Genomic DNA, 20,386 nt, shown 5'->3' with positions numbered 1-20,386 from the left:
AGGTAGTTGAGGTTGTTGGTTATTACGCTGTTGAGGAGGTTTTTGCCTCTTACTGTAACCAATCTGCTGCCCCATTGGGTGTGTTTGGCGTTGTAGTCTCCTCCAGCTATGAATCTATTGCCCAGGGTGTCCAGGAAGTCGTCAAAGTCTTCTTTGGCGATGGAGTGTCTGGGAGGGCAGTATACAGCTGAAGTGGTGATTGTACCATGACAGTCTTCTATTGCTACGTTTGTTGCTTGGAGGTAGTCTTTCTGGAATGGTGGAAGTTCGTAGTGCTTAATGTTTGATTCGATTATGATTCCGGTGCCGCCGTGGGCCTTTCCGCTGGGGTGTTGGGTGTGGTAGAAGTTGTAGCCGTGTATTTTGAGGTAGTTTTTATCGGTGAAGTGGGTTTCGGATATGAGCATCACATCGATTTGCTGTTGTTTTAAGAATAGTTCTAGTTCAAATTTGTGCTGAGCTAGACCGTTGGCGTTCCGCTAAGCTATGCGTCTTGGTTTTATTTTGCTTCTGTGCGTATGAATTTGTCCATGAAGAGTGTGAGTAGTGACAGCAAGTTGTTAATTTGCTCAGTTTGCTTCTCGATAAGTTTTTCGAGTCTGGTGAAGTTGTTTGTGTTTTGTGGGGTGGGAATTCTATTTTCTGTGTGTACACTGTGGGTTTTCGAGTTGTTTACGTTTCCTTGTGTTGCCTGCGCGTGGGATACTGATGGTGAGGTGAGCTTTGGGGTCTAGGTTCTTGTATGGTTATGTCCTTGGGTCTCAGTTTTGGATACTTAATATTATGTAGTGTTTTATATGCTGAGCATCCTTTGTAGTTCGCAGGATGCTCTCCTTGACAGTGGATGCACTTAGCGGGGGTTTCGGGGGATTTAGTGTATTGGTCAGTGGGGTGATTACTTGCACATTTTACGCACCGGAAGTTATGGTTGCAGTATTTCTGCGTGTGGCCGTACCTTTGGCACCTTTTACATTGTACTATTTCTTTCTTTACAAGAGGTGGTTCGAACTTAACTATGGAGTTCATCAGCCGGTTGACGTTGTAAATTTCTTTGTTGTTCCCTTTTTGTTTTAAATCTATGAAGAATAGTGATAGTGGGTATCTTGAGATTCTATGTTTAATGTTGCTTATGTTTGTTACCTCATGGCCAAGATTTTGAAGTTTGTACTTTAGTTCATCTAGGTCGACTGAGTGGTGGATGTTGCGTAGCACCACACGAAAAGGTCTTTCTTCTTTGAGCTGATATGTGTGGAATTTAGCGTTTAACGTTTTTAGCAACTTAGTTAACTTTCTACAGGCGTCTGGGTGGGTCAGCAGAATTTTCACGTGGTTGTTGTTAATTTTTAACTTGTAGTCCTCTTTGCTGATGTCTTTTTCAATGGTCCTTATCATTGACTGTATGTCGATTACGTCGTCAATGAATATTGGTGGAGGAGGGGGAATTCTTTGAGTATGGAGATTATTTACCTTCTCGGTTGTATTCATGGAGTTTTCCGTAGACTCCAGTATTGAGAATCTATTGAAGGTGGTCACCTGGCTGGCTGGTGGTTTAGTTTGACTCTTATTCACATTTGTCTTGCTTGGTTCCAGCTTGCGTTTTTTCGAGTGATGGTCGTTTACCAGGATAGATGTGTTGCCCCCTTGCCACGGGGGAGGAAAAACGGCGGTGTTATAATTTAGCTCCGGAGAGCCTGTTTGGAATGATAGAGCCATCATCGAGCTAGTTAATTCAGTGTGAAAGAACTAGTCGAGAGGCTGTTAACCCTTAGCTAGGTTTGTTGGATTTGCTTTCGACAGATGAGCGTCACGTGGAGTTTTGTGAATTTCACAGGGCACTGGACACACGTCTCGGCACTCAGCAGCAACTGGATGGTCACGTGCTGTTTTGTGGACTTCGCAGGGCACTGGACACACGTTTGCACGCCTCGGCACTCACCAGCAAACTGTTCATGGTAACGCTGTCGAGGAAAACTATGATGGGTGTGCCTAAGGGCCCGAAATCATCGGATTCGTGGAAAAAAGCCTTCGTTCGGAAAGTGAGGGAAATTGGCGTTACTGTTAATTGGTCAATTTCCATGTTGGTGGTTAGGGAAGGGTGCTAGCCGCCCTAGAACTATCGAAACTCGGCCACGAAGTCATCAATGTCAGCAACATAAGGCATAGAGTCTCGAAAAAACCGTTATCCCTATTTTTTATCGATTTAAAACAGAAACCCAACAATAAGGAAATCTACAACATCAGTCGCCTAATGAACGCTATAGTAAAATTCGAACCACCGCAAATCAAAAAGGAGATAGTGCAATGCAAGAGGTGCCAAAGATACGGGCACACGCAGAAATACTGCAACCATATCTTCCGCTGCGTCAAATGTGCAGGTACACACCCCACCGACCAGTGCAGTAAATCACCGGAAATCCCAGCGAAGTGCATCCACTGTCAAGGTGACCATCCTGCCAACTACAAAGGCTGCTCAGCCTACAAAACACTGTACTCAAACAAGTACCCCAAACTTAGAACAAAAGAGGTAACCTACCAAATACCCAGCTCACCGAAATTCATCTTTACCCCAATCTCCCCAACCAATCAAACACCCAGCCCTACCAAATTCACCACTCCCTCAACCTCCTATGCCCAAGCGGTACAAGGCACTCAAAATATACCAAATAGCCACAGGGATCCTCCTCAAAATAGTGCCCCCAAATCACCTGATACAGACAACGTCTCTAGGCTTGAAAAGCTAATAGAGAAACAATCAGAGCAAATTAACAACTTGCTGTCACTACTCACACTCTTCATGGACAAATTCATACGCACAGAAGCAAAATAAAACCAATGCGAATAGCTCTGCGGAACGCCAACGGTCTAGCTCAGCACAAATTTGAACTAGAACTATTCTTAAAACAACAGCAAATCGATGTGATGCTCATATCCGAAACCCACTTCACCGATAAAAACTACCTCAAAATACACGGCTACAACTTCTACCACACCCAACACCCCAGCGGAAAGGCCCACGGCGACACCGGAATCATAATCGAATCAAACATTAAGCACTACGAACTTCCACCATTCCAGAAAGACTACCTCCAAGCAACAAACGTAGCAATAGAAGACTGTCATGGTACAATCACCACTTCAGCTGTATACTGCCCTCCCAGACGCTCCATCGCCAAAGAAGACTTTGACGACTTCCTGGACACCCTGGGCAATAGATTCATAGCTGGAGGAGACTACAACGCCAAACACACCCAATGGGGCAGCAGACTGGTTACAGTAAGAAGCAAAAACCTCCTCAACAGCGTAATAACCAACAACCTCAACTACCTTACCACATACGAACCTACACACTGGCCCACCGACACAAACAAAATACCCGATCTCCTTGATTTCCTCATAACTAAAAATATCTCGTCAAGACACGTCCAAATCAATTCCTCGGCTGATCTCTCCTCTGATCATTCCCCCGTGATAGTAACAGTCAGTTCAACTATCATCGAGAATACACCTAATGGCTCCATACATAACCAACACACCAACTGGCAGCTCTTTAGAGAAGTCTTTACACAGACAACTTCAGTCTCAACTTCACTAAAAACCAATGAAGAAATCGAAGCAGCCACGGAATACTTAAACACGAGCATAATAAACGCTATCCGCTTCTCCACACCGGCAAAAACGTCCATCGGCAATCACGAATACCCCCAGTACATATTAAAAAAAATAGCAGAAAAACGTAGACTAAGAAGGATATGGCAGACCCATAGAACAGCGGAGGACAAACGCAAACTAAACAACGCAACTAGAAAATTATCCAAAACTATAAAAATCTACAATTATGACCGTTTTCACAAATATCTCGTCAGCTTGTCCCCCACAGCCGACTCCAACTTCTCACTATGGAAGGCCTCCAGGAAACTCACGCGCCTCCCACAAATAATACCTCCAATCCGCCGTCCGCAGGGTGGATGGGCGCGTAGCCCTATAGAAAAAGCCAACCTATTTGCCAAACACTTGACTGAAGTATTCCAACCCCATTCCTCCATAGCTGCAGCGGACGTTACCGAATATCTGCACACTCCCTTCCAAATGTCCCCTCCTATTGAACCCTTCACTTCTTCAGAGATCATAGAAGCAATCAGTCGCCTAAACCCCAAGAAAGCAGCAGGTCACGACCTAATAGACAATAAAGCAATCAAGGAACTTCCCATAAAAGGGATTGCACCCATCGCATCAATCTTTAACGCTATCTTCCGCCTTGAATACTTTCCTCAGGCGTGGAAAATCTCACTGATCACCCTCATCCCTAAACCCGGTAAACCAATATATGAAACCAGCTCCTATCGCCCAATCAGTCTTTTACCTACACTGTCTAAACTATTCGAGAGGATGCTCACGAATCGTCTCCTTCCACTCCTAGAAGAATTGAAAACACTCCCAGATCACCAATTCGGCTTCCGAAAACAACACTCAACAGTAGAGCAAATCCACCGCATAACCCACATGATCAGCCAAACCCTTGAAAAGAAAAAACACTGCCCAGCGGTATTCCTAGACATCCAACAGGCATTCGACAAAGTATGGCATGAAGGGCTACTCTACAAGCTTAAAAAGATCCTACCCCACCCATACTACACCATCTTAAAATCCTACCTAACCAACAGACAATTCATAGTTAAATGCCTAGGCGCCACTTCCGCAACATTCCCAATAGAATCCGACATACCCCAAGGTAGTGTCCTCGGACCCCTACTGTTCTCCATCCACACTGCCGACTTACCTATATCAAACGAGGTAACAATAGCAACATTTGCCGACGACACAGCACTATTAGCTACCCACGCAGACCCGGCAATTGCCTCATCCACTCTCCAGCGAAGTCTCGACTCCATGGTAAAGTGGTTCGAAAAATGAGGCTTCAAAATAAACGAAAAAAATCCTCTCATGTAACCTTCACGCTCCGAAAACAAACCTGCCCCCAGGTCACCATTAACAACACAATAATCCCAAGCAAGGACTCCGTAAGATACCTGGGCATGACCCTGGACAGGAGACTAACTTGGAAAAAACATATCTCAGAAAAAACAAAGCAACTAAAGGAAAAACTAAGAAAATTCTATTGGCTCACGGGCCGACGCTCCAAGCTAAACATACAGAACAAAATAGCCCTCTAGAAGGCCGTAATAAAACCTGTCTGGACCTACGGAATCCAACTATGGGGAACAGCAAGTAATTCCAACATTGAAATACTCCAACGCTTCCAATCGAAAACGCTAAGATCCCTATCAAATGCACCCTGGTATCTTACCAACGAAACAATCCACCGTGACCTCAAGATACCTACAGTCAAAGATGAAATACACAAGTCCAGAAGCAGATATAACACAAGAGTCAACAACCACCACAACCCACTAGTCACCCAACTACTGGACACGACGGACCAGATCCGCAGACTAAAAAGAAAATAGCCTCTAGATTAAATCCTTAGTTTCTACTAGAACCAACAATATAAAACTATTATGATCCATGTCATTGTATCACGCCAAATTAAATTAATTACTGAAAATTCTCAACGAGAATTGATCGTAAATATTCTAATAAAAAAAAAATCTCTAAAAAATTCGATGAAAATTCTCATGAAACATCAATTGAAACAATTAAACGCAACAGAGAATGGGTATAATCATATAATTCCTCCCCATTTCAAAATTCATTAATATACATCGATTTTTGTTTTCATATTTGTTTTATATGTGAAGAATACGTATTTATTGGCATAAAAATATTTTCTGTTTCAATTCCTGGTCATTTTAGATCGAAACTTCCAAATATCGTTGATTAAAAATTTTTTAATTTTTGAAATGAAAGGCACTAATTATAGGACAAAAAGTTGTTTCAATTATTTGAACATTCTGCTTCATTCCTACAATAACATATTTTATTTTAAATTAAAACAAGAATCAATACTATTGTGTATAAGTTTAATGGAGTGACACAGGTGATTTGTAGCTAACACTGTAGCTAACATAGTTTCTGCAATATACCCTTTAATCGAGTAGAAATAAGGGGATTTTAGAAATTTCTATTAACCGACAGTATTGTCAACAAGTTTTAACAATGACTGAAGGTTGCAAAATTAAATATAAAATGATTTATTAATAGCATATGCAGTGTTAAATTTGTAAATAAGCAGTTTATCTTTTAAGAATAACAAAGACACCAGAAAATAAAGATAATATTCTAATTATATTGCAAACTAACGAATAATGTAAAGAATTTATTTTTGTTATCTATATCACAGATTTTAGGTAAAATATTAATTTACTTATTACTAGGAGATTGAATTTGAAATATAATTATAATTTATAAGGGACACCTTTAAACTAGCAGATATTTGGTAGCAGTTCTCTAGCCTTTGTACAATATAACACAGTTCGGTTTAATTGAATTTAATCCCTTTGACCAGCCAGTTTCCAATTTCATTTATGGCATAATCTCCTGACAATTTCATACCCTTCAAAAGAAACACGATTTTCTATTATTGTTTTACAATCGCGGAATATGATCAGTGTTTCAATTAAGCTCCACTGTTTTAATTTCCCGTCTACGCACGATGTGGGTACACCGTTTTTTTTGTTGTTTTTAGATACAAGTGACGAGAAATTATGAAATGATATTTTAAATTTAAACTGATTTCATTCATTGATTTATTGTAGCGACAATGGTAACTTGTTTAAATAAAGATTTTATAAATAAAATATTTAAGGTCTAAAATAATAAATAAACACATGTGAAAACATTAAAGCTGTTATCCTTATTCATGGTCTTGTTGGAACGTGTTTAACGAGCGTAACGTAGGCGTGAAAACGAAAACGTTGAGACTCTTGTGGCGTAAAAAGACTGAATTCCTCATAAAAATACAAGAAACGAGAGAAAACGTGCACATAGTTTATTCTCGACCTGGGATACATAAAACCAAAAAAAAAAAAAAAAAAAGAAAAAGAAAAAGGAACAAAAATTTTTATTGGTTATTTACCGAAACTCATTGTATCATTTTTATTACTCTATATAAAACGTAGAATCATATACTGACGAATGCTATTTCGAATTTCTAACTTCAGAACGATAATTACATATTTGAAATTACCAATAAGTGGTAGTAGCATTAAAAATATGGAATATTCAACGAGATGAAATATAGGTAAGGTATTTAAAAGAAAAAAGATTGAAACGTTCGATGTAAAACGATGAAATTAAATGATTGGATTTGAAAACTTGATTCGGTTTAATAATTCGATGAAAAAAGTATTCATCCTATGAAAAAAGAATTCATGTTCCTGTCGATATATCAACGACGTGCGCCGTTACTTCCGACTGCTCTGCAATTCAAATGCAATACTCGAATATACATGGCGAAAGAAATGGAAATTGAGCAATTTAAGGGAACGAATTACTCTCGCGTCCACGTAACTTCAAAATGTTTCACGTGTCCGTGTTTGCGAAACGAAATTCGTCGTTGTCCAACTAACACGCTTGCAGATGCTACGTTCGCTTTGTTGCATATAGGGCTTAAATATATGAACAAATAGAACGGCGCAACTGTCACTAGCGTAATTTTTAAAGTGAATTAATGCATAATCTCGTCATCTACGTTTGACCATGATTATGGCAGTGATCATTGTTATATACGAATCTTCGTGCAATATATGTGAAAATTCGTGGTTGTCCAATTAACACGCTTGCTGATGCTACGTTCACTTTGTTGCATATAGGGCTTAAATATATGAACAAATAGTACTGCGCAAGTGTCACTAGCGTAATTTTTAAAGTGAATTAATGCATAATCTCGTCATCTACGTTTGACCATGATTATGGCAGTGATCATTGTTATATACGAATCTTCGTGCAATATATGTGAAAATTCGTGGTTGTCCAACTAACACGCTTGCTGATGCTACGTTCACTTTGTTGCATATAGGGCTTAAATATATGAACAAATAGAACGGCGCAACTGTCACTAGCGTAATTTTTAAAGTGAATTAATGCATAATCTCGTCATCTACGTTTGACCATGATTATGGCAGTGATCATTGTTATATACGAATCTTCGTGCAATATATGTGAAAATTCGTGGTTGTCCAACTAACACGCTTGCTGATGCTACGTTCACTTTGTTGCATATAGGGCTTAAATATATGAACAAATAGTACTGCGCAAGTGTCACTAGCGTAATCTTAACGTGTTAAAGTGAATCAATACATAACTTCGCCATCTACGCTTGACCATGACTACGGCAGTGGTCATTGATATATGTGAAGCTTCGTGGAGTAGATGTGAAAATTCGTCGTTGTCCGGTTAACACGCTTGCAGATGCTCCGTTCACTTTGTTCCATATAGGGCTCAAATATGTGAACAAATAGAATGGAGCAACTGTCATTAGCGTAATTTTAACGCGTTAAAATAAATTAATGTATAATTTCGTCATTTACGTTTGATCTACGTTTTTTCATCTACGTCATCTACGGCACCTACGCGAATCTTATTGATTACGTCTTTGGCAGTGTTCGTTGCTATAAATGAAACTTAATAGTTGTTGAAACCGCTCGAAAGTCGTGTTCCTAAATCATTCCCTCGTCTCGTATCGTGTTCATCAAATGGAAAAGGAGATTGTGTTTTAATGAAATCGCTTGTTACTATCAATCTTGCTGTGTCACTCGCATAGGAGAAGAAAGTGAGGAAGGAGAAAAAAATTAAGGTAAGGTCATCAATGAGCAAAATGTTTAATGTACATTAAAATTGAGTCCGCTGCAACCCTCGTGACTTTTAAAATTCCATACGTATATTGTTATACGTAACATTGCCATATTAAATATATTCGATCAAATATTCAATCTCGTTCCCTGAAAGCTGTTCCTGGATATCTGGTTGGATACTTTACGCACGGAAATACAGAGTGTGAACAGTAACAAACCCTCTATGTAGTGTTTTTGCTTTGCTCTTTTGAACAGGTAGATGACATTTTGCTTCGAAAAACGGATATATGTTCCACGGATATGCACATACAGAGTATGTGTATCGATATACACATTGATATACACCTTTGTACAAAGTGTCAAAAAAGTATTTATCGCGGTTTTTTTTTCAAGCCATTCTACACCTTCGATTTGATGAAAATTGGTTAAATAAGTGTAGCGCAAAATTGATCTTGACCACAATTTTCAGTGTCAAATTGTTTTTCTATTGCATCATATAGTGCTCATTAGAAAGGAAAGTTCCGTTCTTTTAGAAAAAATGTTTGCAATTTCATTAATACTTAGACTGATTTTATTCATATTTTAAGGTCAAATATGGAATACAATAACATCAATACTAATATCTACTTTTTTGTGCGAATTACTTTATATTTCAATCTTCCTTGATATGCAGTGACAAGCAAAAGTGTAAACACAGCCCGTTGATTTTATGTAGAAAGCGAATGTCGAAGGTATAATGAGAAAAGAGCATTATTTGACCATTCCACAAAATAATTTACCTAAATAGTAGTTAATTCTATTGGATATAATAAACGTGAAGTAGTACTAGTGGACGAAATACTATGTTGAAACCTTGATTCGACGAGTATAATTAATGTGTAAAACTGTAAACGTGGTTTGAGATGTCCATTTTTGTAAAATGTTTTGTACATTATTAATGTTAATGAAAATTAACTATTACATTTCGTTAATAATAACTTGTAGTTACTGTTACCTAATCTTTACCGATCACTTGAAAAATTAGTTTTTTATATTTATGTGTTTACTTTTTTCGCTCGTCGCAGTACATGTTTAAGTCAGATATGAAATATCTGGCGTATTCCAGCGGCTTTAATTAAATCTAAGATGTTGATATCCTTAATATTGAGAATGTTGTTAGTAAAGTAACTATTTCTATCCAAAAACAAGATATCTTTGAGACAACGTGAATTTTCGTTCCAATTTTCTTAACTTACAAGTATAAAATTTTCATCGCATGATACAATCTATCCTACAAAGTTCTTGCACACGACGAAGCTGAGAACATAGATCTTCTTCAAATATTATTTTTCTCACTGCTTCGTGTGGAATTTCTACTCGACGAGATGTTATTAAACGCTTAAAAGCTTATTATTAAACGATAACATACTTTTTCCTACATGAATGAACATGAAAGACGTCGAGTGAGGAATTAGAACAATTGTGGATGGTTGGAAACTATTATGCTGCGATCTACCATTCGTTTTTGCCTATACATACCACGGAACAAAGGATAATTATCACCGAATTCATCCAGAGCACATTTTCTAAGTTTTACTGTATATGATTACGCCCATTATATTATATTATGTTATTACGATGTTATCTAATTAATTGTTGTCTATTTGTTTTGATACTTATATTAACCATTATTTATAATATAATATACTAAATACAATTAGTATACACAATTAGTATAGGGATTAGTATAAGAAATTTTAAACAGCTTTTTCAAAAGAACGAATCATTTACGATCCAGGGGTTTTCTGAAACTTTCGTTTCTCGTGATGAGTACTTTATGATGCAATAAAAAATTTTATCTGAAAATTATACTCAAGATCAATTTCATGATCCATTTTCTCTAACAGATCTCCATCTTCCACAGCTATAACAAATAATTTTTTGACACTCTATACATTTAACATCGATTATAATTCTGATAATTGAAACACCGAACATCAATGTGTTTATTCACTACGCCAACACAGATAACAATTAACATTGATATATAATATATATTTGACGATATATATCTGAAAGAATAGAAATTTCATTTAATCGACTATATGACCATACTCGGTTAAGTACCAACAACGACTATCTATCAACCTTATCTTACTTCCTCGAAGATATAGAAAGACTTTAAAAATTTCAGCCATGTGATTTGGTGCTTTAAAATTTAGAAGTAATATAACGATAAAAAACATAGGGTAATCTGAAAGAATTTTTCGCAGAATTTCCTTCCCCTTTGAATTGGCTTTTATACAGAACGACTTTAACCTTTTCAAGGAAATACCTATAGATTGTGACGATCTATGATTTTAAATAGAAAGGTATATCTGAAAAGAGGTGGATGTAAAACGTAGCGTATAAAACGTAGATCAAATCTTTATTCAAGGTGTGGCGGCACTCGACAAGCCGAAAAATCAGCAGTACCCCGGCAGCGACATCTACAGCCCCCAGTGACACTTACAGCGGAACAGGCCTACTATCTACCACAACTATAACTCACAACACGGCCACCTCAAAGGATTTTTCTCTTCGCAGAGAATCAGGTTTTCAAGAACGATCGAATATGTATGCACTTGATTTACACGTGAAGTTGTCATTAAAAATATTGTTGCGTTTAAAAAGATAAATATTGATTTAAATTTAATGAAATTGTTAGTCCAATTGTTTTAAGCTTAAAGATACGTAGGTGTCACATTTATATATTGAAAACCTGGGAGCGGCATTAATTAACAAACCTAGTCACGCGCACACGTACTTCAAAACCATGCTTGAAAATCGATATTCCCTGAAACAATGCATCGTTCTTCGCTACCAATTTATTTTCGCACGAAGAATCAGTCCATTCATCGTTGCCGCCACCATCGCTACTGTAATCTATATTACTCGAATAAATTCTATATCTTGATTGGAAAATCGCATATTTTAACGAACTTTCTGTGTTTTTTTTTTTATGATTTTAATTGGCAATTTCCGAAATTGAACTATAGCTTGAGAATAAACCGATAATATTTGAGGGTATATATACATACATCATGTTTTTGATGGGTTTTGTAGTAAAATAATTGTAGAAAAAGCAAACTTTTTAAGAAAAAATTACCATATTCGAGTAATAAATTATAGAAAATTACCAATGTAATTTAAAACTTAAAAAGAAGAATCTATTACACGTAATAAAGAGAAGGACTTGTTCACGAACGGTAATTCAACAAATACAGTCGTTGCAGAAACATAGTTTTACAAGGGAGAAGAATCTCTCTAGGAACTCGACGTTGTCACGTCAAGCGAAAATTCAATAAAGTGATTACTAACCGTATTACCAGCGACAATCGTGTAACGGCGATTCGTAAATAAGTTAGTCGTCTATTTGGAGAAACGTCGCTGGCAATATCGTCACATTTTAATTACGTCAGCGCTATCAATTGGTCTTGGAAGAAAGTTTTCCATTATGTACTTTTGCCCACGGCGTCGTTCCAACAAATGAGTCCGAGTTTTGAATCGCTTTCTCTTATATCACGAATTTGTAACGGTGCTTCTTCAAACTTTAAACGATTGTAATGAATGCCTTTGCGTACAAAGACTGATACCTGGTTTGACTAGAAGCTTCAGCTAATTAGTGCCCCAGTTAATTTGGATGTTCACTACCACGCCACTTATGAAGTGGCTTCGTGTCCGAGCGGATTTCCTCCACGTAAAAAAAAAAGAAAAAGAAAAAGGAAAAAAAAGAAAAAGAGATAGGAAAAAAGAAAAAGAAAAAGAAAAAAAAGAAAAAGAGAAAGGATAAAAAAAGAAAAAGAAAAAAAATAATTAATTTGGATGTTCACTACCACGCCACTAATGAAGTGTCTTCGTGTCCGAGCGAATTTTCCCCACGCAAAAAAAAAAGAAAAAGAAAAAGGAAAAAAAAAGAAAAAGAGAAAGGAAAAAAAAGAAAAAGAAAAAGGGAAAAAAAAGAAATGAGGGTAATGATGCAAATATTTTTTGTAGCCATTATATAGAATTTCGATGGTATAATTAATCAGTATCAACTTACCAGCCCCTGACGGGACGATAGTGACGAAAATAGTTTGCAAACAGATGAGGATTGCAAGTATTTTCGAGTCCTTCATGGTTGTAAAAAATCAGGTAATGTTGTCGCTGTAGAATATGGGAAAATCAGGCGTTTCAATATCAGTTGTGCGGGCACTGGAGTGCGTAGACCAGAAATATGTGCGACAAAAATCAGAATACATTTGTTTTCACATGATTGGATCAATTTTGTGTAGGACTAAGCTGACTGAACCTAACACGGGATAATTGTCCAACTTACGACCTTAACAAGCCCGCTTGATTCCCTATAAGCGCTTGAAATTGATGCTTGTATTCTTTCGAGATTATCAAGCTTTGCCCCCCCCCCCTTAGATCGTGTTTTCTCAAACAGAAAATATTGGAAGCGTACTCGTTGGCAAAACAGTTCACGGATAGTTCGTCCTCTGCTTGGTATTTGTTTCAATACCGTTAACAAATAAATTCATGAAACATAGTGGTATCGCATAAATTGAAAATAAAAGCTTTGCGTATACTTGGGAGTTGAACTTTGGCTATTATACGTATGTTATATATATATATAATACACAATTATATGTACATATATAGAAGATTGCTTAGAATTTGGAGCTTAATAACATATCTCAAAATCATTGACATTAAAGAAGGTGAACCTTACTTACCAAATTTCCTACCGCCAAATGATACATAAAAATTGAAAAAAATAATATACATAGTTTTGACTTTCTTCCGCATTATAATTTGAATCACTCGATTTATTCGACTAAAGATAATCAAGCAATAACCTTACTTTACAAGTATTCTCATCACGTGAAATAGGTCACATCAGGGATTTTCAAAAGTCGATGGAATATTAATAGCGATTAATTATTTATGCATGTATTCTGCACGGTTAAAGCAATCACCTAGTGAATTATCGAGTTCCAGGAATATCAATTAGTCTTGGAAAAAAGTTTTCCATTATGTACTTTTGCCCACGGCGTCGTTCCAACAAATGAATCCGAGTTCTGAATCGCTTTCTCTCATATCACGAATTTGTAACGGTGTATCTTCAAACTTTAAACGATTGTAATGAATGCCTTTGCGTACAAAGACTGATACCTGGTTTGACTAGAAGCTTCAGTTAATTAGTGCCCCAGTTGATTTGGATGTTCACTACAACGCCACTCCCCCCCCCCCCCCTCCCAAAAGTGGCTTGGTGTCCATGCGGATTTCCTCCACGTAAAAAAAAAGAAAAAGAGAAAGGAAAAAAAAGAAAAAGAAAAAAAAACAGTTAATTTGGATGTTCACTACAACGCCACTTAAGAAGTGGCTTCGTGTCCGAGCGAATTTTCCCCACGTAAAAAAAAAAAGAAAAAGAAAAAGGAAAGAAAAAGAAAAAGAGAAAGGATAAAAAAAGAAAAAGAAAATGGGAAAAAAAAGAAAAAGGAAAAAAAAGAAAAAGAGAAAGGAAAAAAAAGAAAAAGAAAAAGAAAATGAAAAAAAAGTTAATTTGGATGTTATAAAATGTTATATAACCAAGAACTTATCTTCTACTTGGTAGTCGAATAAGAGAAGACCGAGCCATTGAATCGCTCAAATAGATTAGCTGATTCGCTTAACGTATTTTTACTTCCCATGACGTAAACAAGAGCAGAAAGTACACAAGTAATAATACAGAAATGTCGAATGTACAGAGGAATAGATTTCGTTAAATCATTAGCACGTAACATTTCCTTATAATTCTATTTGTGTATAGCAAAATAGCTTGTGTGCTTTCATGAATTATATTTGATATTTAGAAGCTTTCATGTAGGTAGATATATAACTCGTGTTAATTAGTAATTTAACAATACATCATGACAACATATCATTTTCGTTTCTTCGTTTATCTCGTTATGCGCGTAAACGAATGTGTAAATAAAGACATATAATCAACGATAACATGTAGTGGCAAGCATATTGGTGAAATGATTGTGGATGATTTCACTCGGTGTATCGGTAAATAAACTTTGATAGACATTGCCGATGAATTCGCTGTCGGTGAAATCGTGTCGATGAAATAATTGTCAGTGATTTAAAGATAACCCAATTTATTGATCTCTCCTTCATAGAGTTGTACGTCTCTCTATAAAACATATTCTACCTGGAAGGGCTGAAACATTTAGCTTAGTCGCACTAAACTGGACTGGACTGCAAGTAAGAAGATTGAAATGCAAAATTCACGTGTGAGCGCAACGGTTTAGATGGAAAGTTCGATAAGGCGATTATGTATATTAACCCGAAAAAAAGCTCATGGCTTTGCAACGCGTTACACGCAACACGGAATTTCCCTCGCTGAAATAATCCTATTACAACGATACGATTTTCCTTAACTGATCTCGCAATGTAATTCTCCCTCTACAACTTTTTATTAGGTTTGAAACACGAGAGTTTCGAAGCTCTGCAAAGTCTCGCGAATCTAGAAGTCGAGTTTCAACGTATCTTCGCTTCTTATTTTATAGCTGTTAATAGTTATTATCTCTCTCTGCACGTACATCAAACGAGTACTTATGTAAATCCAAAGGAAACGGAAACAACCGAGAATAATTGAGGATAATTCGAATACGTACCGATTAGTAAAGTGTTTGGCAAAGAAAAAAAAAGGAAAATTGTATCGGAGAAATAGGGGAAAAACGGTGGCGTACATCAAGCAATCTTTATGGCTGTAATACATTTATTATTCATTTATGTTCATTTTCTATCGCGTAACAGACGTTGAAATAACTGGCAGAACGAGCATATAAATCTTGTATCGCTCGACATGACTTCTCCCGATGGAAAAATATTCACCAGCCTGGGATCGTGCATCGCTAATTACTCCGTTACTTTTACATTTAGAACGCGTTTCCATCCATACAAAAAAGCAAGAAGGCAAACCCTATCGCACAGTCATGAAGAGATGCAAAAGCAAGAAACCAACCAACGACATGCCGATCGACATGGTGGAAGCAGTCCTACAGAGGCTATTCACCATGGGACACGGACTCTCCCATTACGAGGGCCGCGAAGAGGCAGAGACCGAAGAAGAGGAAGACATCAGCTTCAGCGTCGTCATCGGCGAAGGCGATGTCGTCGATGCCGCCGGAAGAATGAACACCAAGAAGGCTGCAGGAGTCGATGGAAGACTCCTGGACTGCTGGAAGCAGGAGCTGGAAGCAAGCTGGAACCAGACTGCTGGAAGACGGTCAGAGTAATACTGCTAAGGAAGCCGGGAGAGGATCCCGGTCTCCCTAACGCGTACCGGCCGATAAGCATACTCCCAGCCATGAGCAAGATCTGGGAAAAATGCTTTAACAAGATCATCGAGAGATGCATCGGAACGGACCCGTTCCATCGGAGGCAGTATGGGTTCAGAAAGAAGAATTAGCTTAGCGAATACCGATAAGAACAGGAAGAAGCTGAAACGGACACAGCGAACGGCCCTGTGCATACCGTACCGTCTCCCACGCTGCACTTTGCGTGTTGACCGGGAATCTCCCGATCTACATAAAGATAAAGATGCTCGGAGAGACTTACGAGAGGAACAAGATCCATAAGACCAGGATCGGCGCGGATGACGGCAACGAGCTGAAGGAGGAACTGGAGGCGCAAGGAAATTAATACCGAGTGCGCTGCTATTTACCAAAAAGAAGATGGACATCGATCATCACACCGTGCAGCTGTTAACCGGGCATGGGAGTGTGACGGCACTCGACAAGCCAAATACCACCACTCGACACTAAATACTGTCGGACGACGGCAGCGACATCTACAGCTCCCAGTGACAATTACAGCGGACCAGGCCCAACTACTACAACTATCACGCACGTCCAATAAATATATAACGCACACACGCTCACCTCTACAGGAGTTTTGGTTTCTATAGGAAGAGGATTGGCAAGAGCAGCGACAGCAACTGTCTCGACTGTGCACACCCTAACGACGATGCAGAGCACGCCCTCTTCACGTGCCCGAAGTGAACGGACAGAAGGATTGAGCTGGAGAACGCTCTTGGCGACGTGGACAATCTGATCGCCACGGTGGCCGCCAAGAACGAGAGCTGGGATAAATTCAGGCAATTTCGCAAGACCGTCATGTCTCACAGGAGGGTGACAGCGAAGGCCTTGAAGGAGGTAAGGAGGAGAACGAGAGCAACAACAACTACGCGGAGCAGTGAAGGCAGAGATACAAGACAACAAAGAACCACAGAAGGAGATCAGCCCAGTATTCTGAACTAGCTGAGAAGATGACGAGAGCAATACTGAATATACAGTATACTGAATATACAGAATAACTGCCCGACGAAGAAGATACAACGGGGCATGAAAGGACAACCCTGATGACTGCCGACAGGTTTTACCGGGGTTGTCTGTCCTCAAAGCAAAGGAAAAAGGAGGAGGGGTTTTTAGTGGGTATGGCAACAACATCCGCCCGAGTCCCACATAACCCAGTGATGCGGATCACTGGGTATGCGTAACAGCATTTTCCCCTCCTCACGCAAAAAAAAAAAAAAAAAAAAAAAAAAAAAAAACTATACACTCTATCAATTTTAAGTTAATAATTTCGTTATTATATAATTTTTCTTAGTCTAAACTGAATCCAGGAGGAAGAACTTTCATCCAATTACATACTTCATTAATTCATGAATTATATTCGTTACCGTACGTACAAAAAGAAAGTTGACTGATATAAAAATTCAAAGGATAGAACTTCTAATCTCGCGATTGGAAACAGATTCAGTTCAATGGTTTAATTTGCCATTTAATTGAATTCTCTGGCAATTTCAGCGAACTGTGGGCTTTAAAAGTGTCCCGCATTCAAACGCAAGACTTCTCCTCCACCTTTCCCTTTCTTTCAATTCCAACCTCAAGTAATTGACCTATTAATTCGACGATATATTTACATGCTTGCAAGGGATTCAAACAACTTCGTTGCGTTAAATTCGCAATTATAACCAACACGAATGTCTCAATCAATGTGCAGCTCGAAACAAATAAAAGATAATTAACTTTTCAATATAACGATTGATATGTTTGATGAAGAAAAATTTATGAATTTTTAAAAACGTCTCCTAGTACATTTAGCATTGTTATAATAAAAACTTAGAACACATACGCACACATATACTATTCCATGAAATGATTTACACAGCTATGAGTCTAATCCTATCATGTTATAAAGGGATGAACGAACTTTTCCTAATAAATATAACTTTATACAAAATCTTGTTTAAAAAAATTAGTTTTTTATTCTCATTAAATTAATTTAATATCAGAATATATAATTTTAGTCGTTATCAAAATTTTATGTCAAATGCGTTCATAGATACATATATAAATAAATGTATAATCCTATGTATTTATTTCAACTGAATTCTTAACTTAAATATTTATTAACAATATTCTGACGAATATGCAATGAAAGATAAAAACAACTTTATTTTTCTTATAGAATGTCTCATGCTTCTTACTCATTTTATGTTTCTCGTTGTCAGTGCGTAACTACTTATCAGCCGCATGAATGCTAAGTTTTACTACTGAGAAACGAAGAGACATATAGATGCAAATATACGCTACCTCGTGTGAAAAAACATCAGATACATTAACCAGAAGGAATATCCGATACATATAAAATTCATAGCGTAGTTATTTATACATACGGAATATTTCTTTCTGTATGAAATATTCTTTCTTCTGAATTCTTATTATAAATGTATGTCCATTTCCTACCTTAAAATGTCTCTCCTTTGAAAAACTCCATTTAAATATAACGATTAACAAAATATTACCAATAAAAATATTAAAACGAGATGCTGAAAGAACCTTTTAACGAAGTACAAATGATTATTTCAACTTTAATTCTGTTAAATTTGAATTGAATCATTTATAAACCGAACAGGTGTATAAAATTTTATTGCGTAAAAATCGTGAAGCTGAAAATTAGGAACGAATAACGAATGAGTAACCTAGTTTCATTAAAAGGTACGTGTACGCCGATCCGCGTAACAACTTCGACACTCCAATTATTATAAAGCATGTACCCTTCAGAGATTTTTTGCGCGAACGCAAGATACCTTTTACACGTGCAACTGAATAAGTGGAACGTGATTTTCAATATTTCTTCTTGTAGAACTTGTAACAACGTAACTGTTTCACGAATATTTTCCCTGACACTTTTACAACGATGCGTAGAAATCTCCTTTTCTAATTAATAATTTCAGCATTTCTCTGAACAGTTTCGTTGCGATTAAAAAATATACAAAGCTTACGACGTGCTTGTTTAAAAATATTTATATGGAACAAGATTTCGAATTTGTCGCATCAATCGCGATCTCAGCAGGTGTAAATTAATTCGTTCTAATGAACGAATAAATTAAACGGCTCGTGACAAAAATTATCCCTGTCCATGTTTGTTTTTCTAAAACTAATTCAAGGCGAGTTAAATGAATCGCTGTGTACCCTATTCGCGCAGCATGTGTTTTAACGACCAGCATGCAAGCGTTAACGGTGTACTTTAGTTTCTCATGGTTGTGTTAAGCTGGTTGCTCTTAGAATGAGCATATACTTACAAAAGGAGGTGAACAGAAGATAGCCTGGCACCATTTTGGCTCCGAATGGTAGCAGACGCAGAGGCTGCAAACCGAAGGTCCCGGCACATACATCAGTCCATGTGAGATAACTTCTCCTTCGAAATCAATACAGTTTTCTCCTAAAGCCACTGAAAACGATTACCAGCGTCAATATCTTTGCCACTCGACAATTTTTCGTACTTCGCCTCATATATTCTCCATGTTAGACATACCATAAAATATTTCGTGCAATCGCGTATTCCTGTCTAATGTCAGGAATTCTCTTTCCATAGATCTGCGTTTCCCATATTAAATATTTTGCTTATCAGTAAACATTCTTACAATTTGTGATTAATACTGTACGTACAAGAACGTTAAGTTTTTGACGTTGTAATATTTCACATGAAATAATAATGGCTGTATAACGACTAACTTATTAATTAATTAAATTCGTGTATATCAAGTTTCCTATCATTTAATACTTTCGTGTAACTACAGAGATTTGATACTATGAAATGAAATATAAAACTTGGTAAAAAGACGCGCTTCGTTAGGAAATGAGGGTAATGATGCAAATATTTTTTGTAGCCATTATATAGAATTTCGATGGTATAATTAATCAGTATCAACTTACCAGCCCCTGACGGGAAGAAAGTGACAAAAATAACCTGCAAGCAGATGAGCATTGCAAGTATTTTCGAGTACGAGTTCTTCATGGTGGTAAAAGATCAGGGGATGTTGTCGCTCTGGAATAGGGGAAAATCAGCTGTTTAAATAACTGTTGTGTGGGCACTGGAGTGCGTAGACCAGAAATATCTGCGACAAAAATCAGAATGCATTTGTTTTCACATGATTGGATCAATTTTGTGTAGGACTAAGCTGACTGAACCTAACACGGGATAATTGTCCAACTTACGACCTTAACAAGCCCGCTTGATTCCCTATAAGCGCTTGAAATTGATGCTTGTATTCTTTCGAGATTATCAAGCTTTGC

General features: G+C 37.5%; 2 long non-coding RNA genes across 2 annotated transcripts; both read left to right on the top strand.

Moving 5' to 3' along the window:
• The first annotated feature begins 7,809 nt into the window (after window positions 1-7,809).
• LOC126927779 (uncharacterized) lies at window positions 7,810-11,407 on the top strand. Its single transcript, XR_007715876.1, has 2 exons — window positions 7,810-8,752; window positions 11,167-11,407. It is a non-coding gene; the product is annotated as an uncharacterized LOC126927779 (long non-coding RNA).
• Window positions 11,408-14,015: 2,608 nt separating this feature from the next.
• LOC126927789 (uncharacterized) lies at window positions 14,016-14,552 on the top strand. Its single transcript, XR_007715890.1, has 2 exons — window positions 14,016-14,096; window positions 14,297-14,552. It is a non-coding gene; the product is annotated as an uncharacterized LOC126927789 (long non-coding RNA).
• Window positions 14,553-20,386: the final 5,834 nt, after the last annotated feature.

Source organism: Bombus affinis, unplaced genomic scaffold, assembly GCF_024516045.1.
Source record: "Bombus affinis isolate iyBomAffi1 unplaced genomic scaffold, iyBomAffi1.2 ctg00000214.1, whole genome shotgun sequence".
Classification (NCBI taxonomy): Eukaryota; Metazoa; Arthropoda; class Insecta; order Hymenoptera; family Apidae; genus Bombus; species Bombus affinis.
This window is presented reverse-complemented; position numbering and strand designations above follow the sequence as displayed.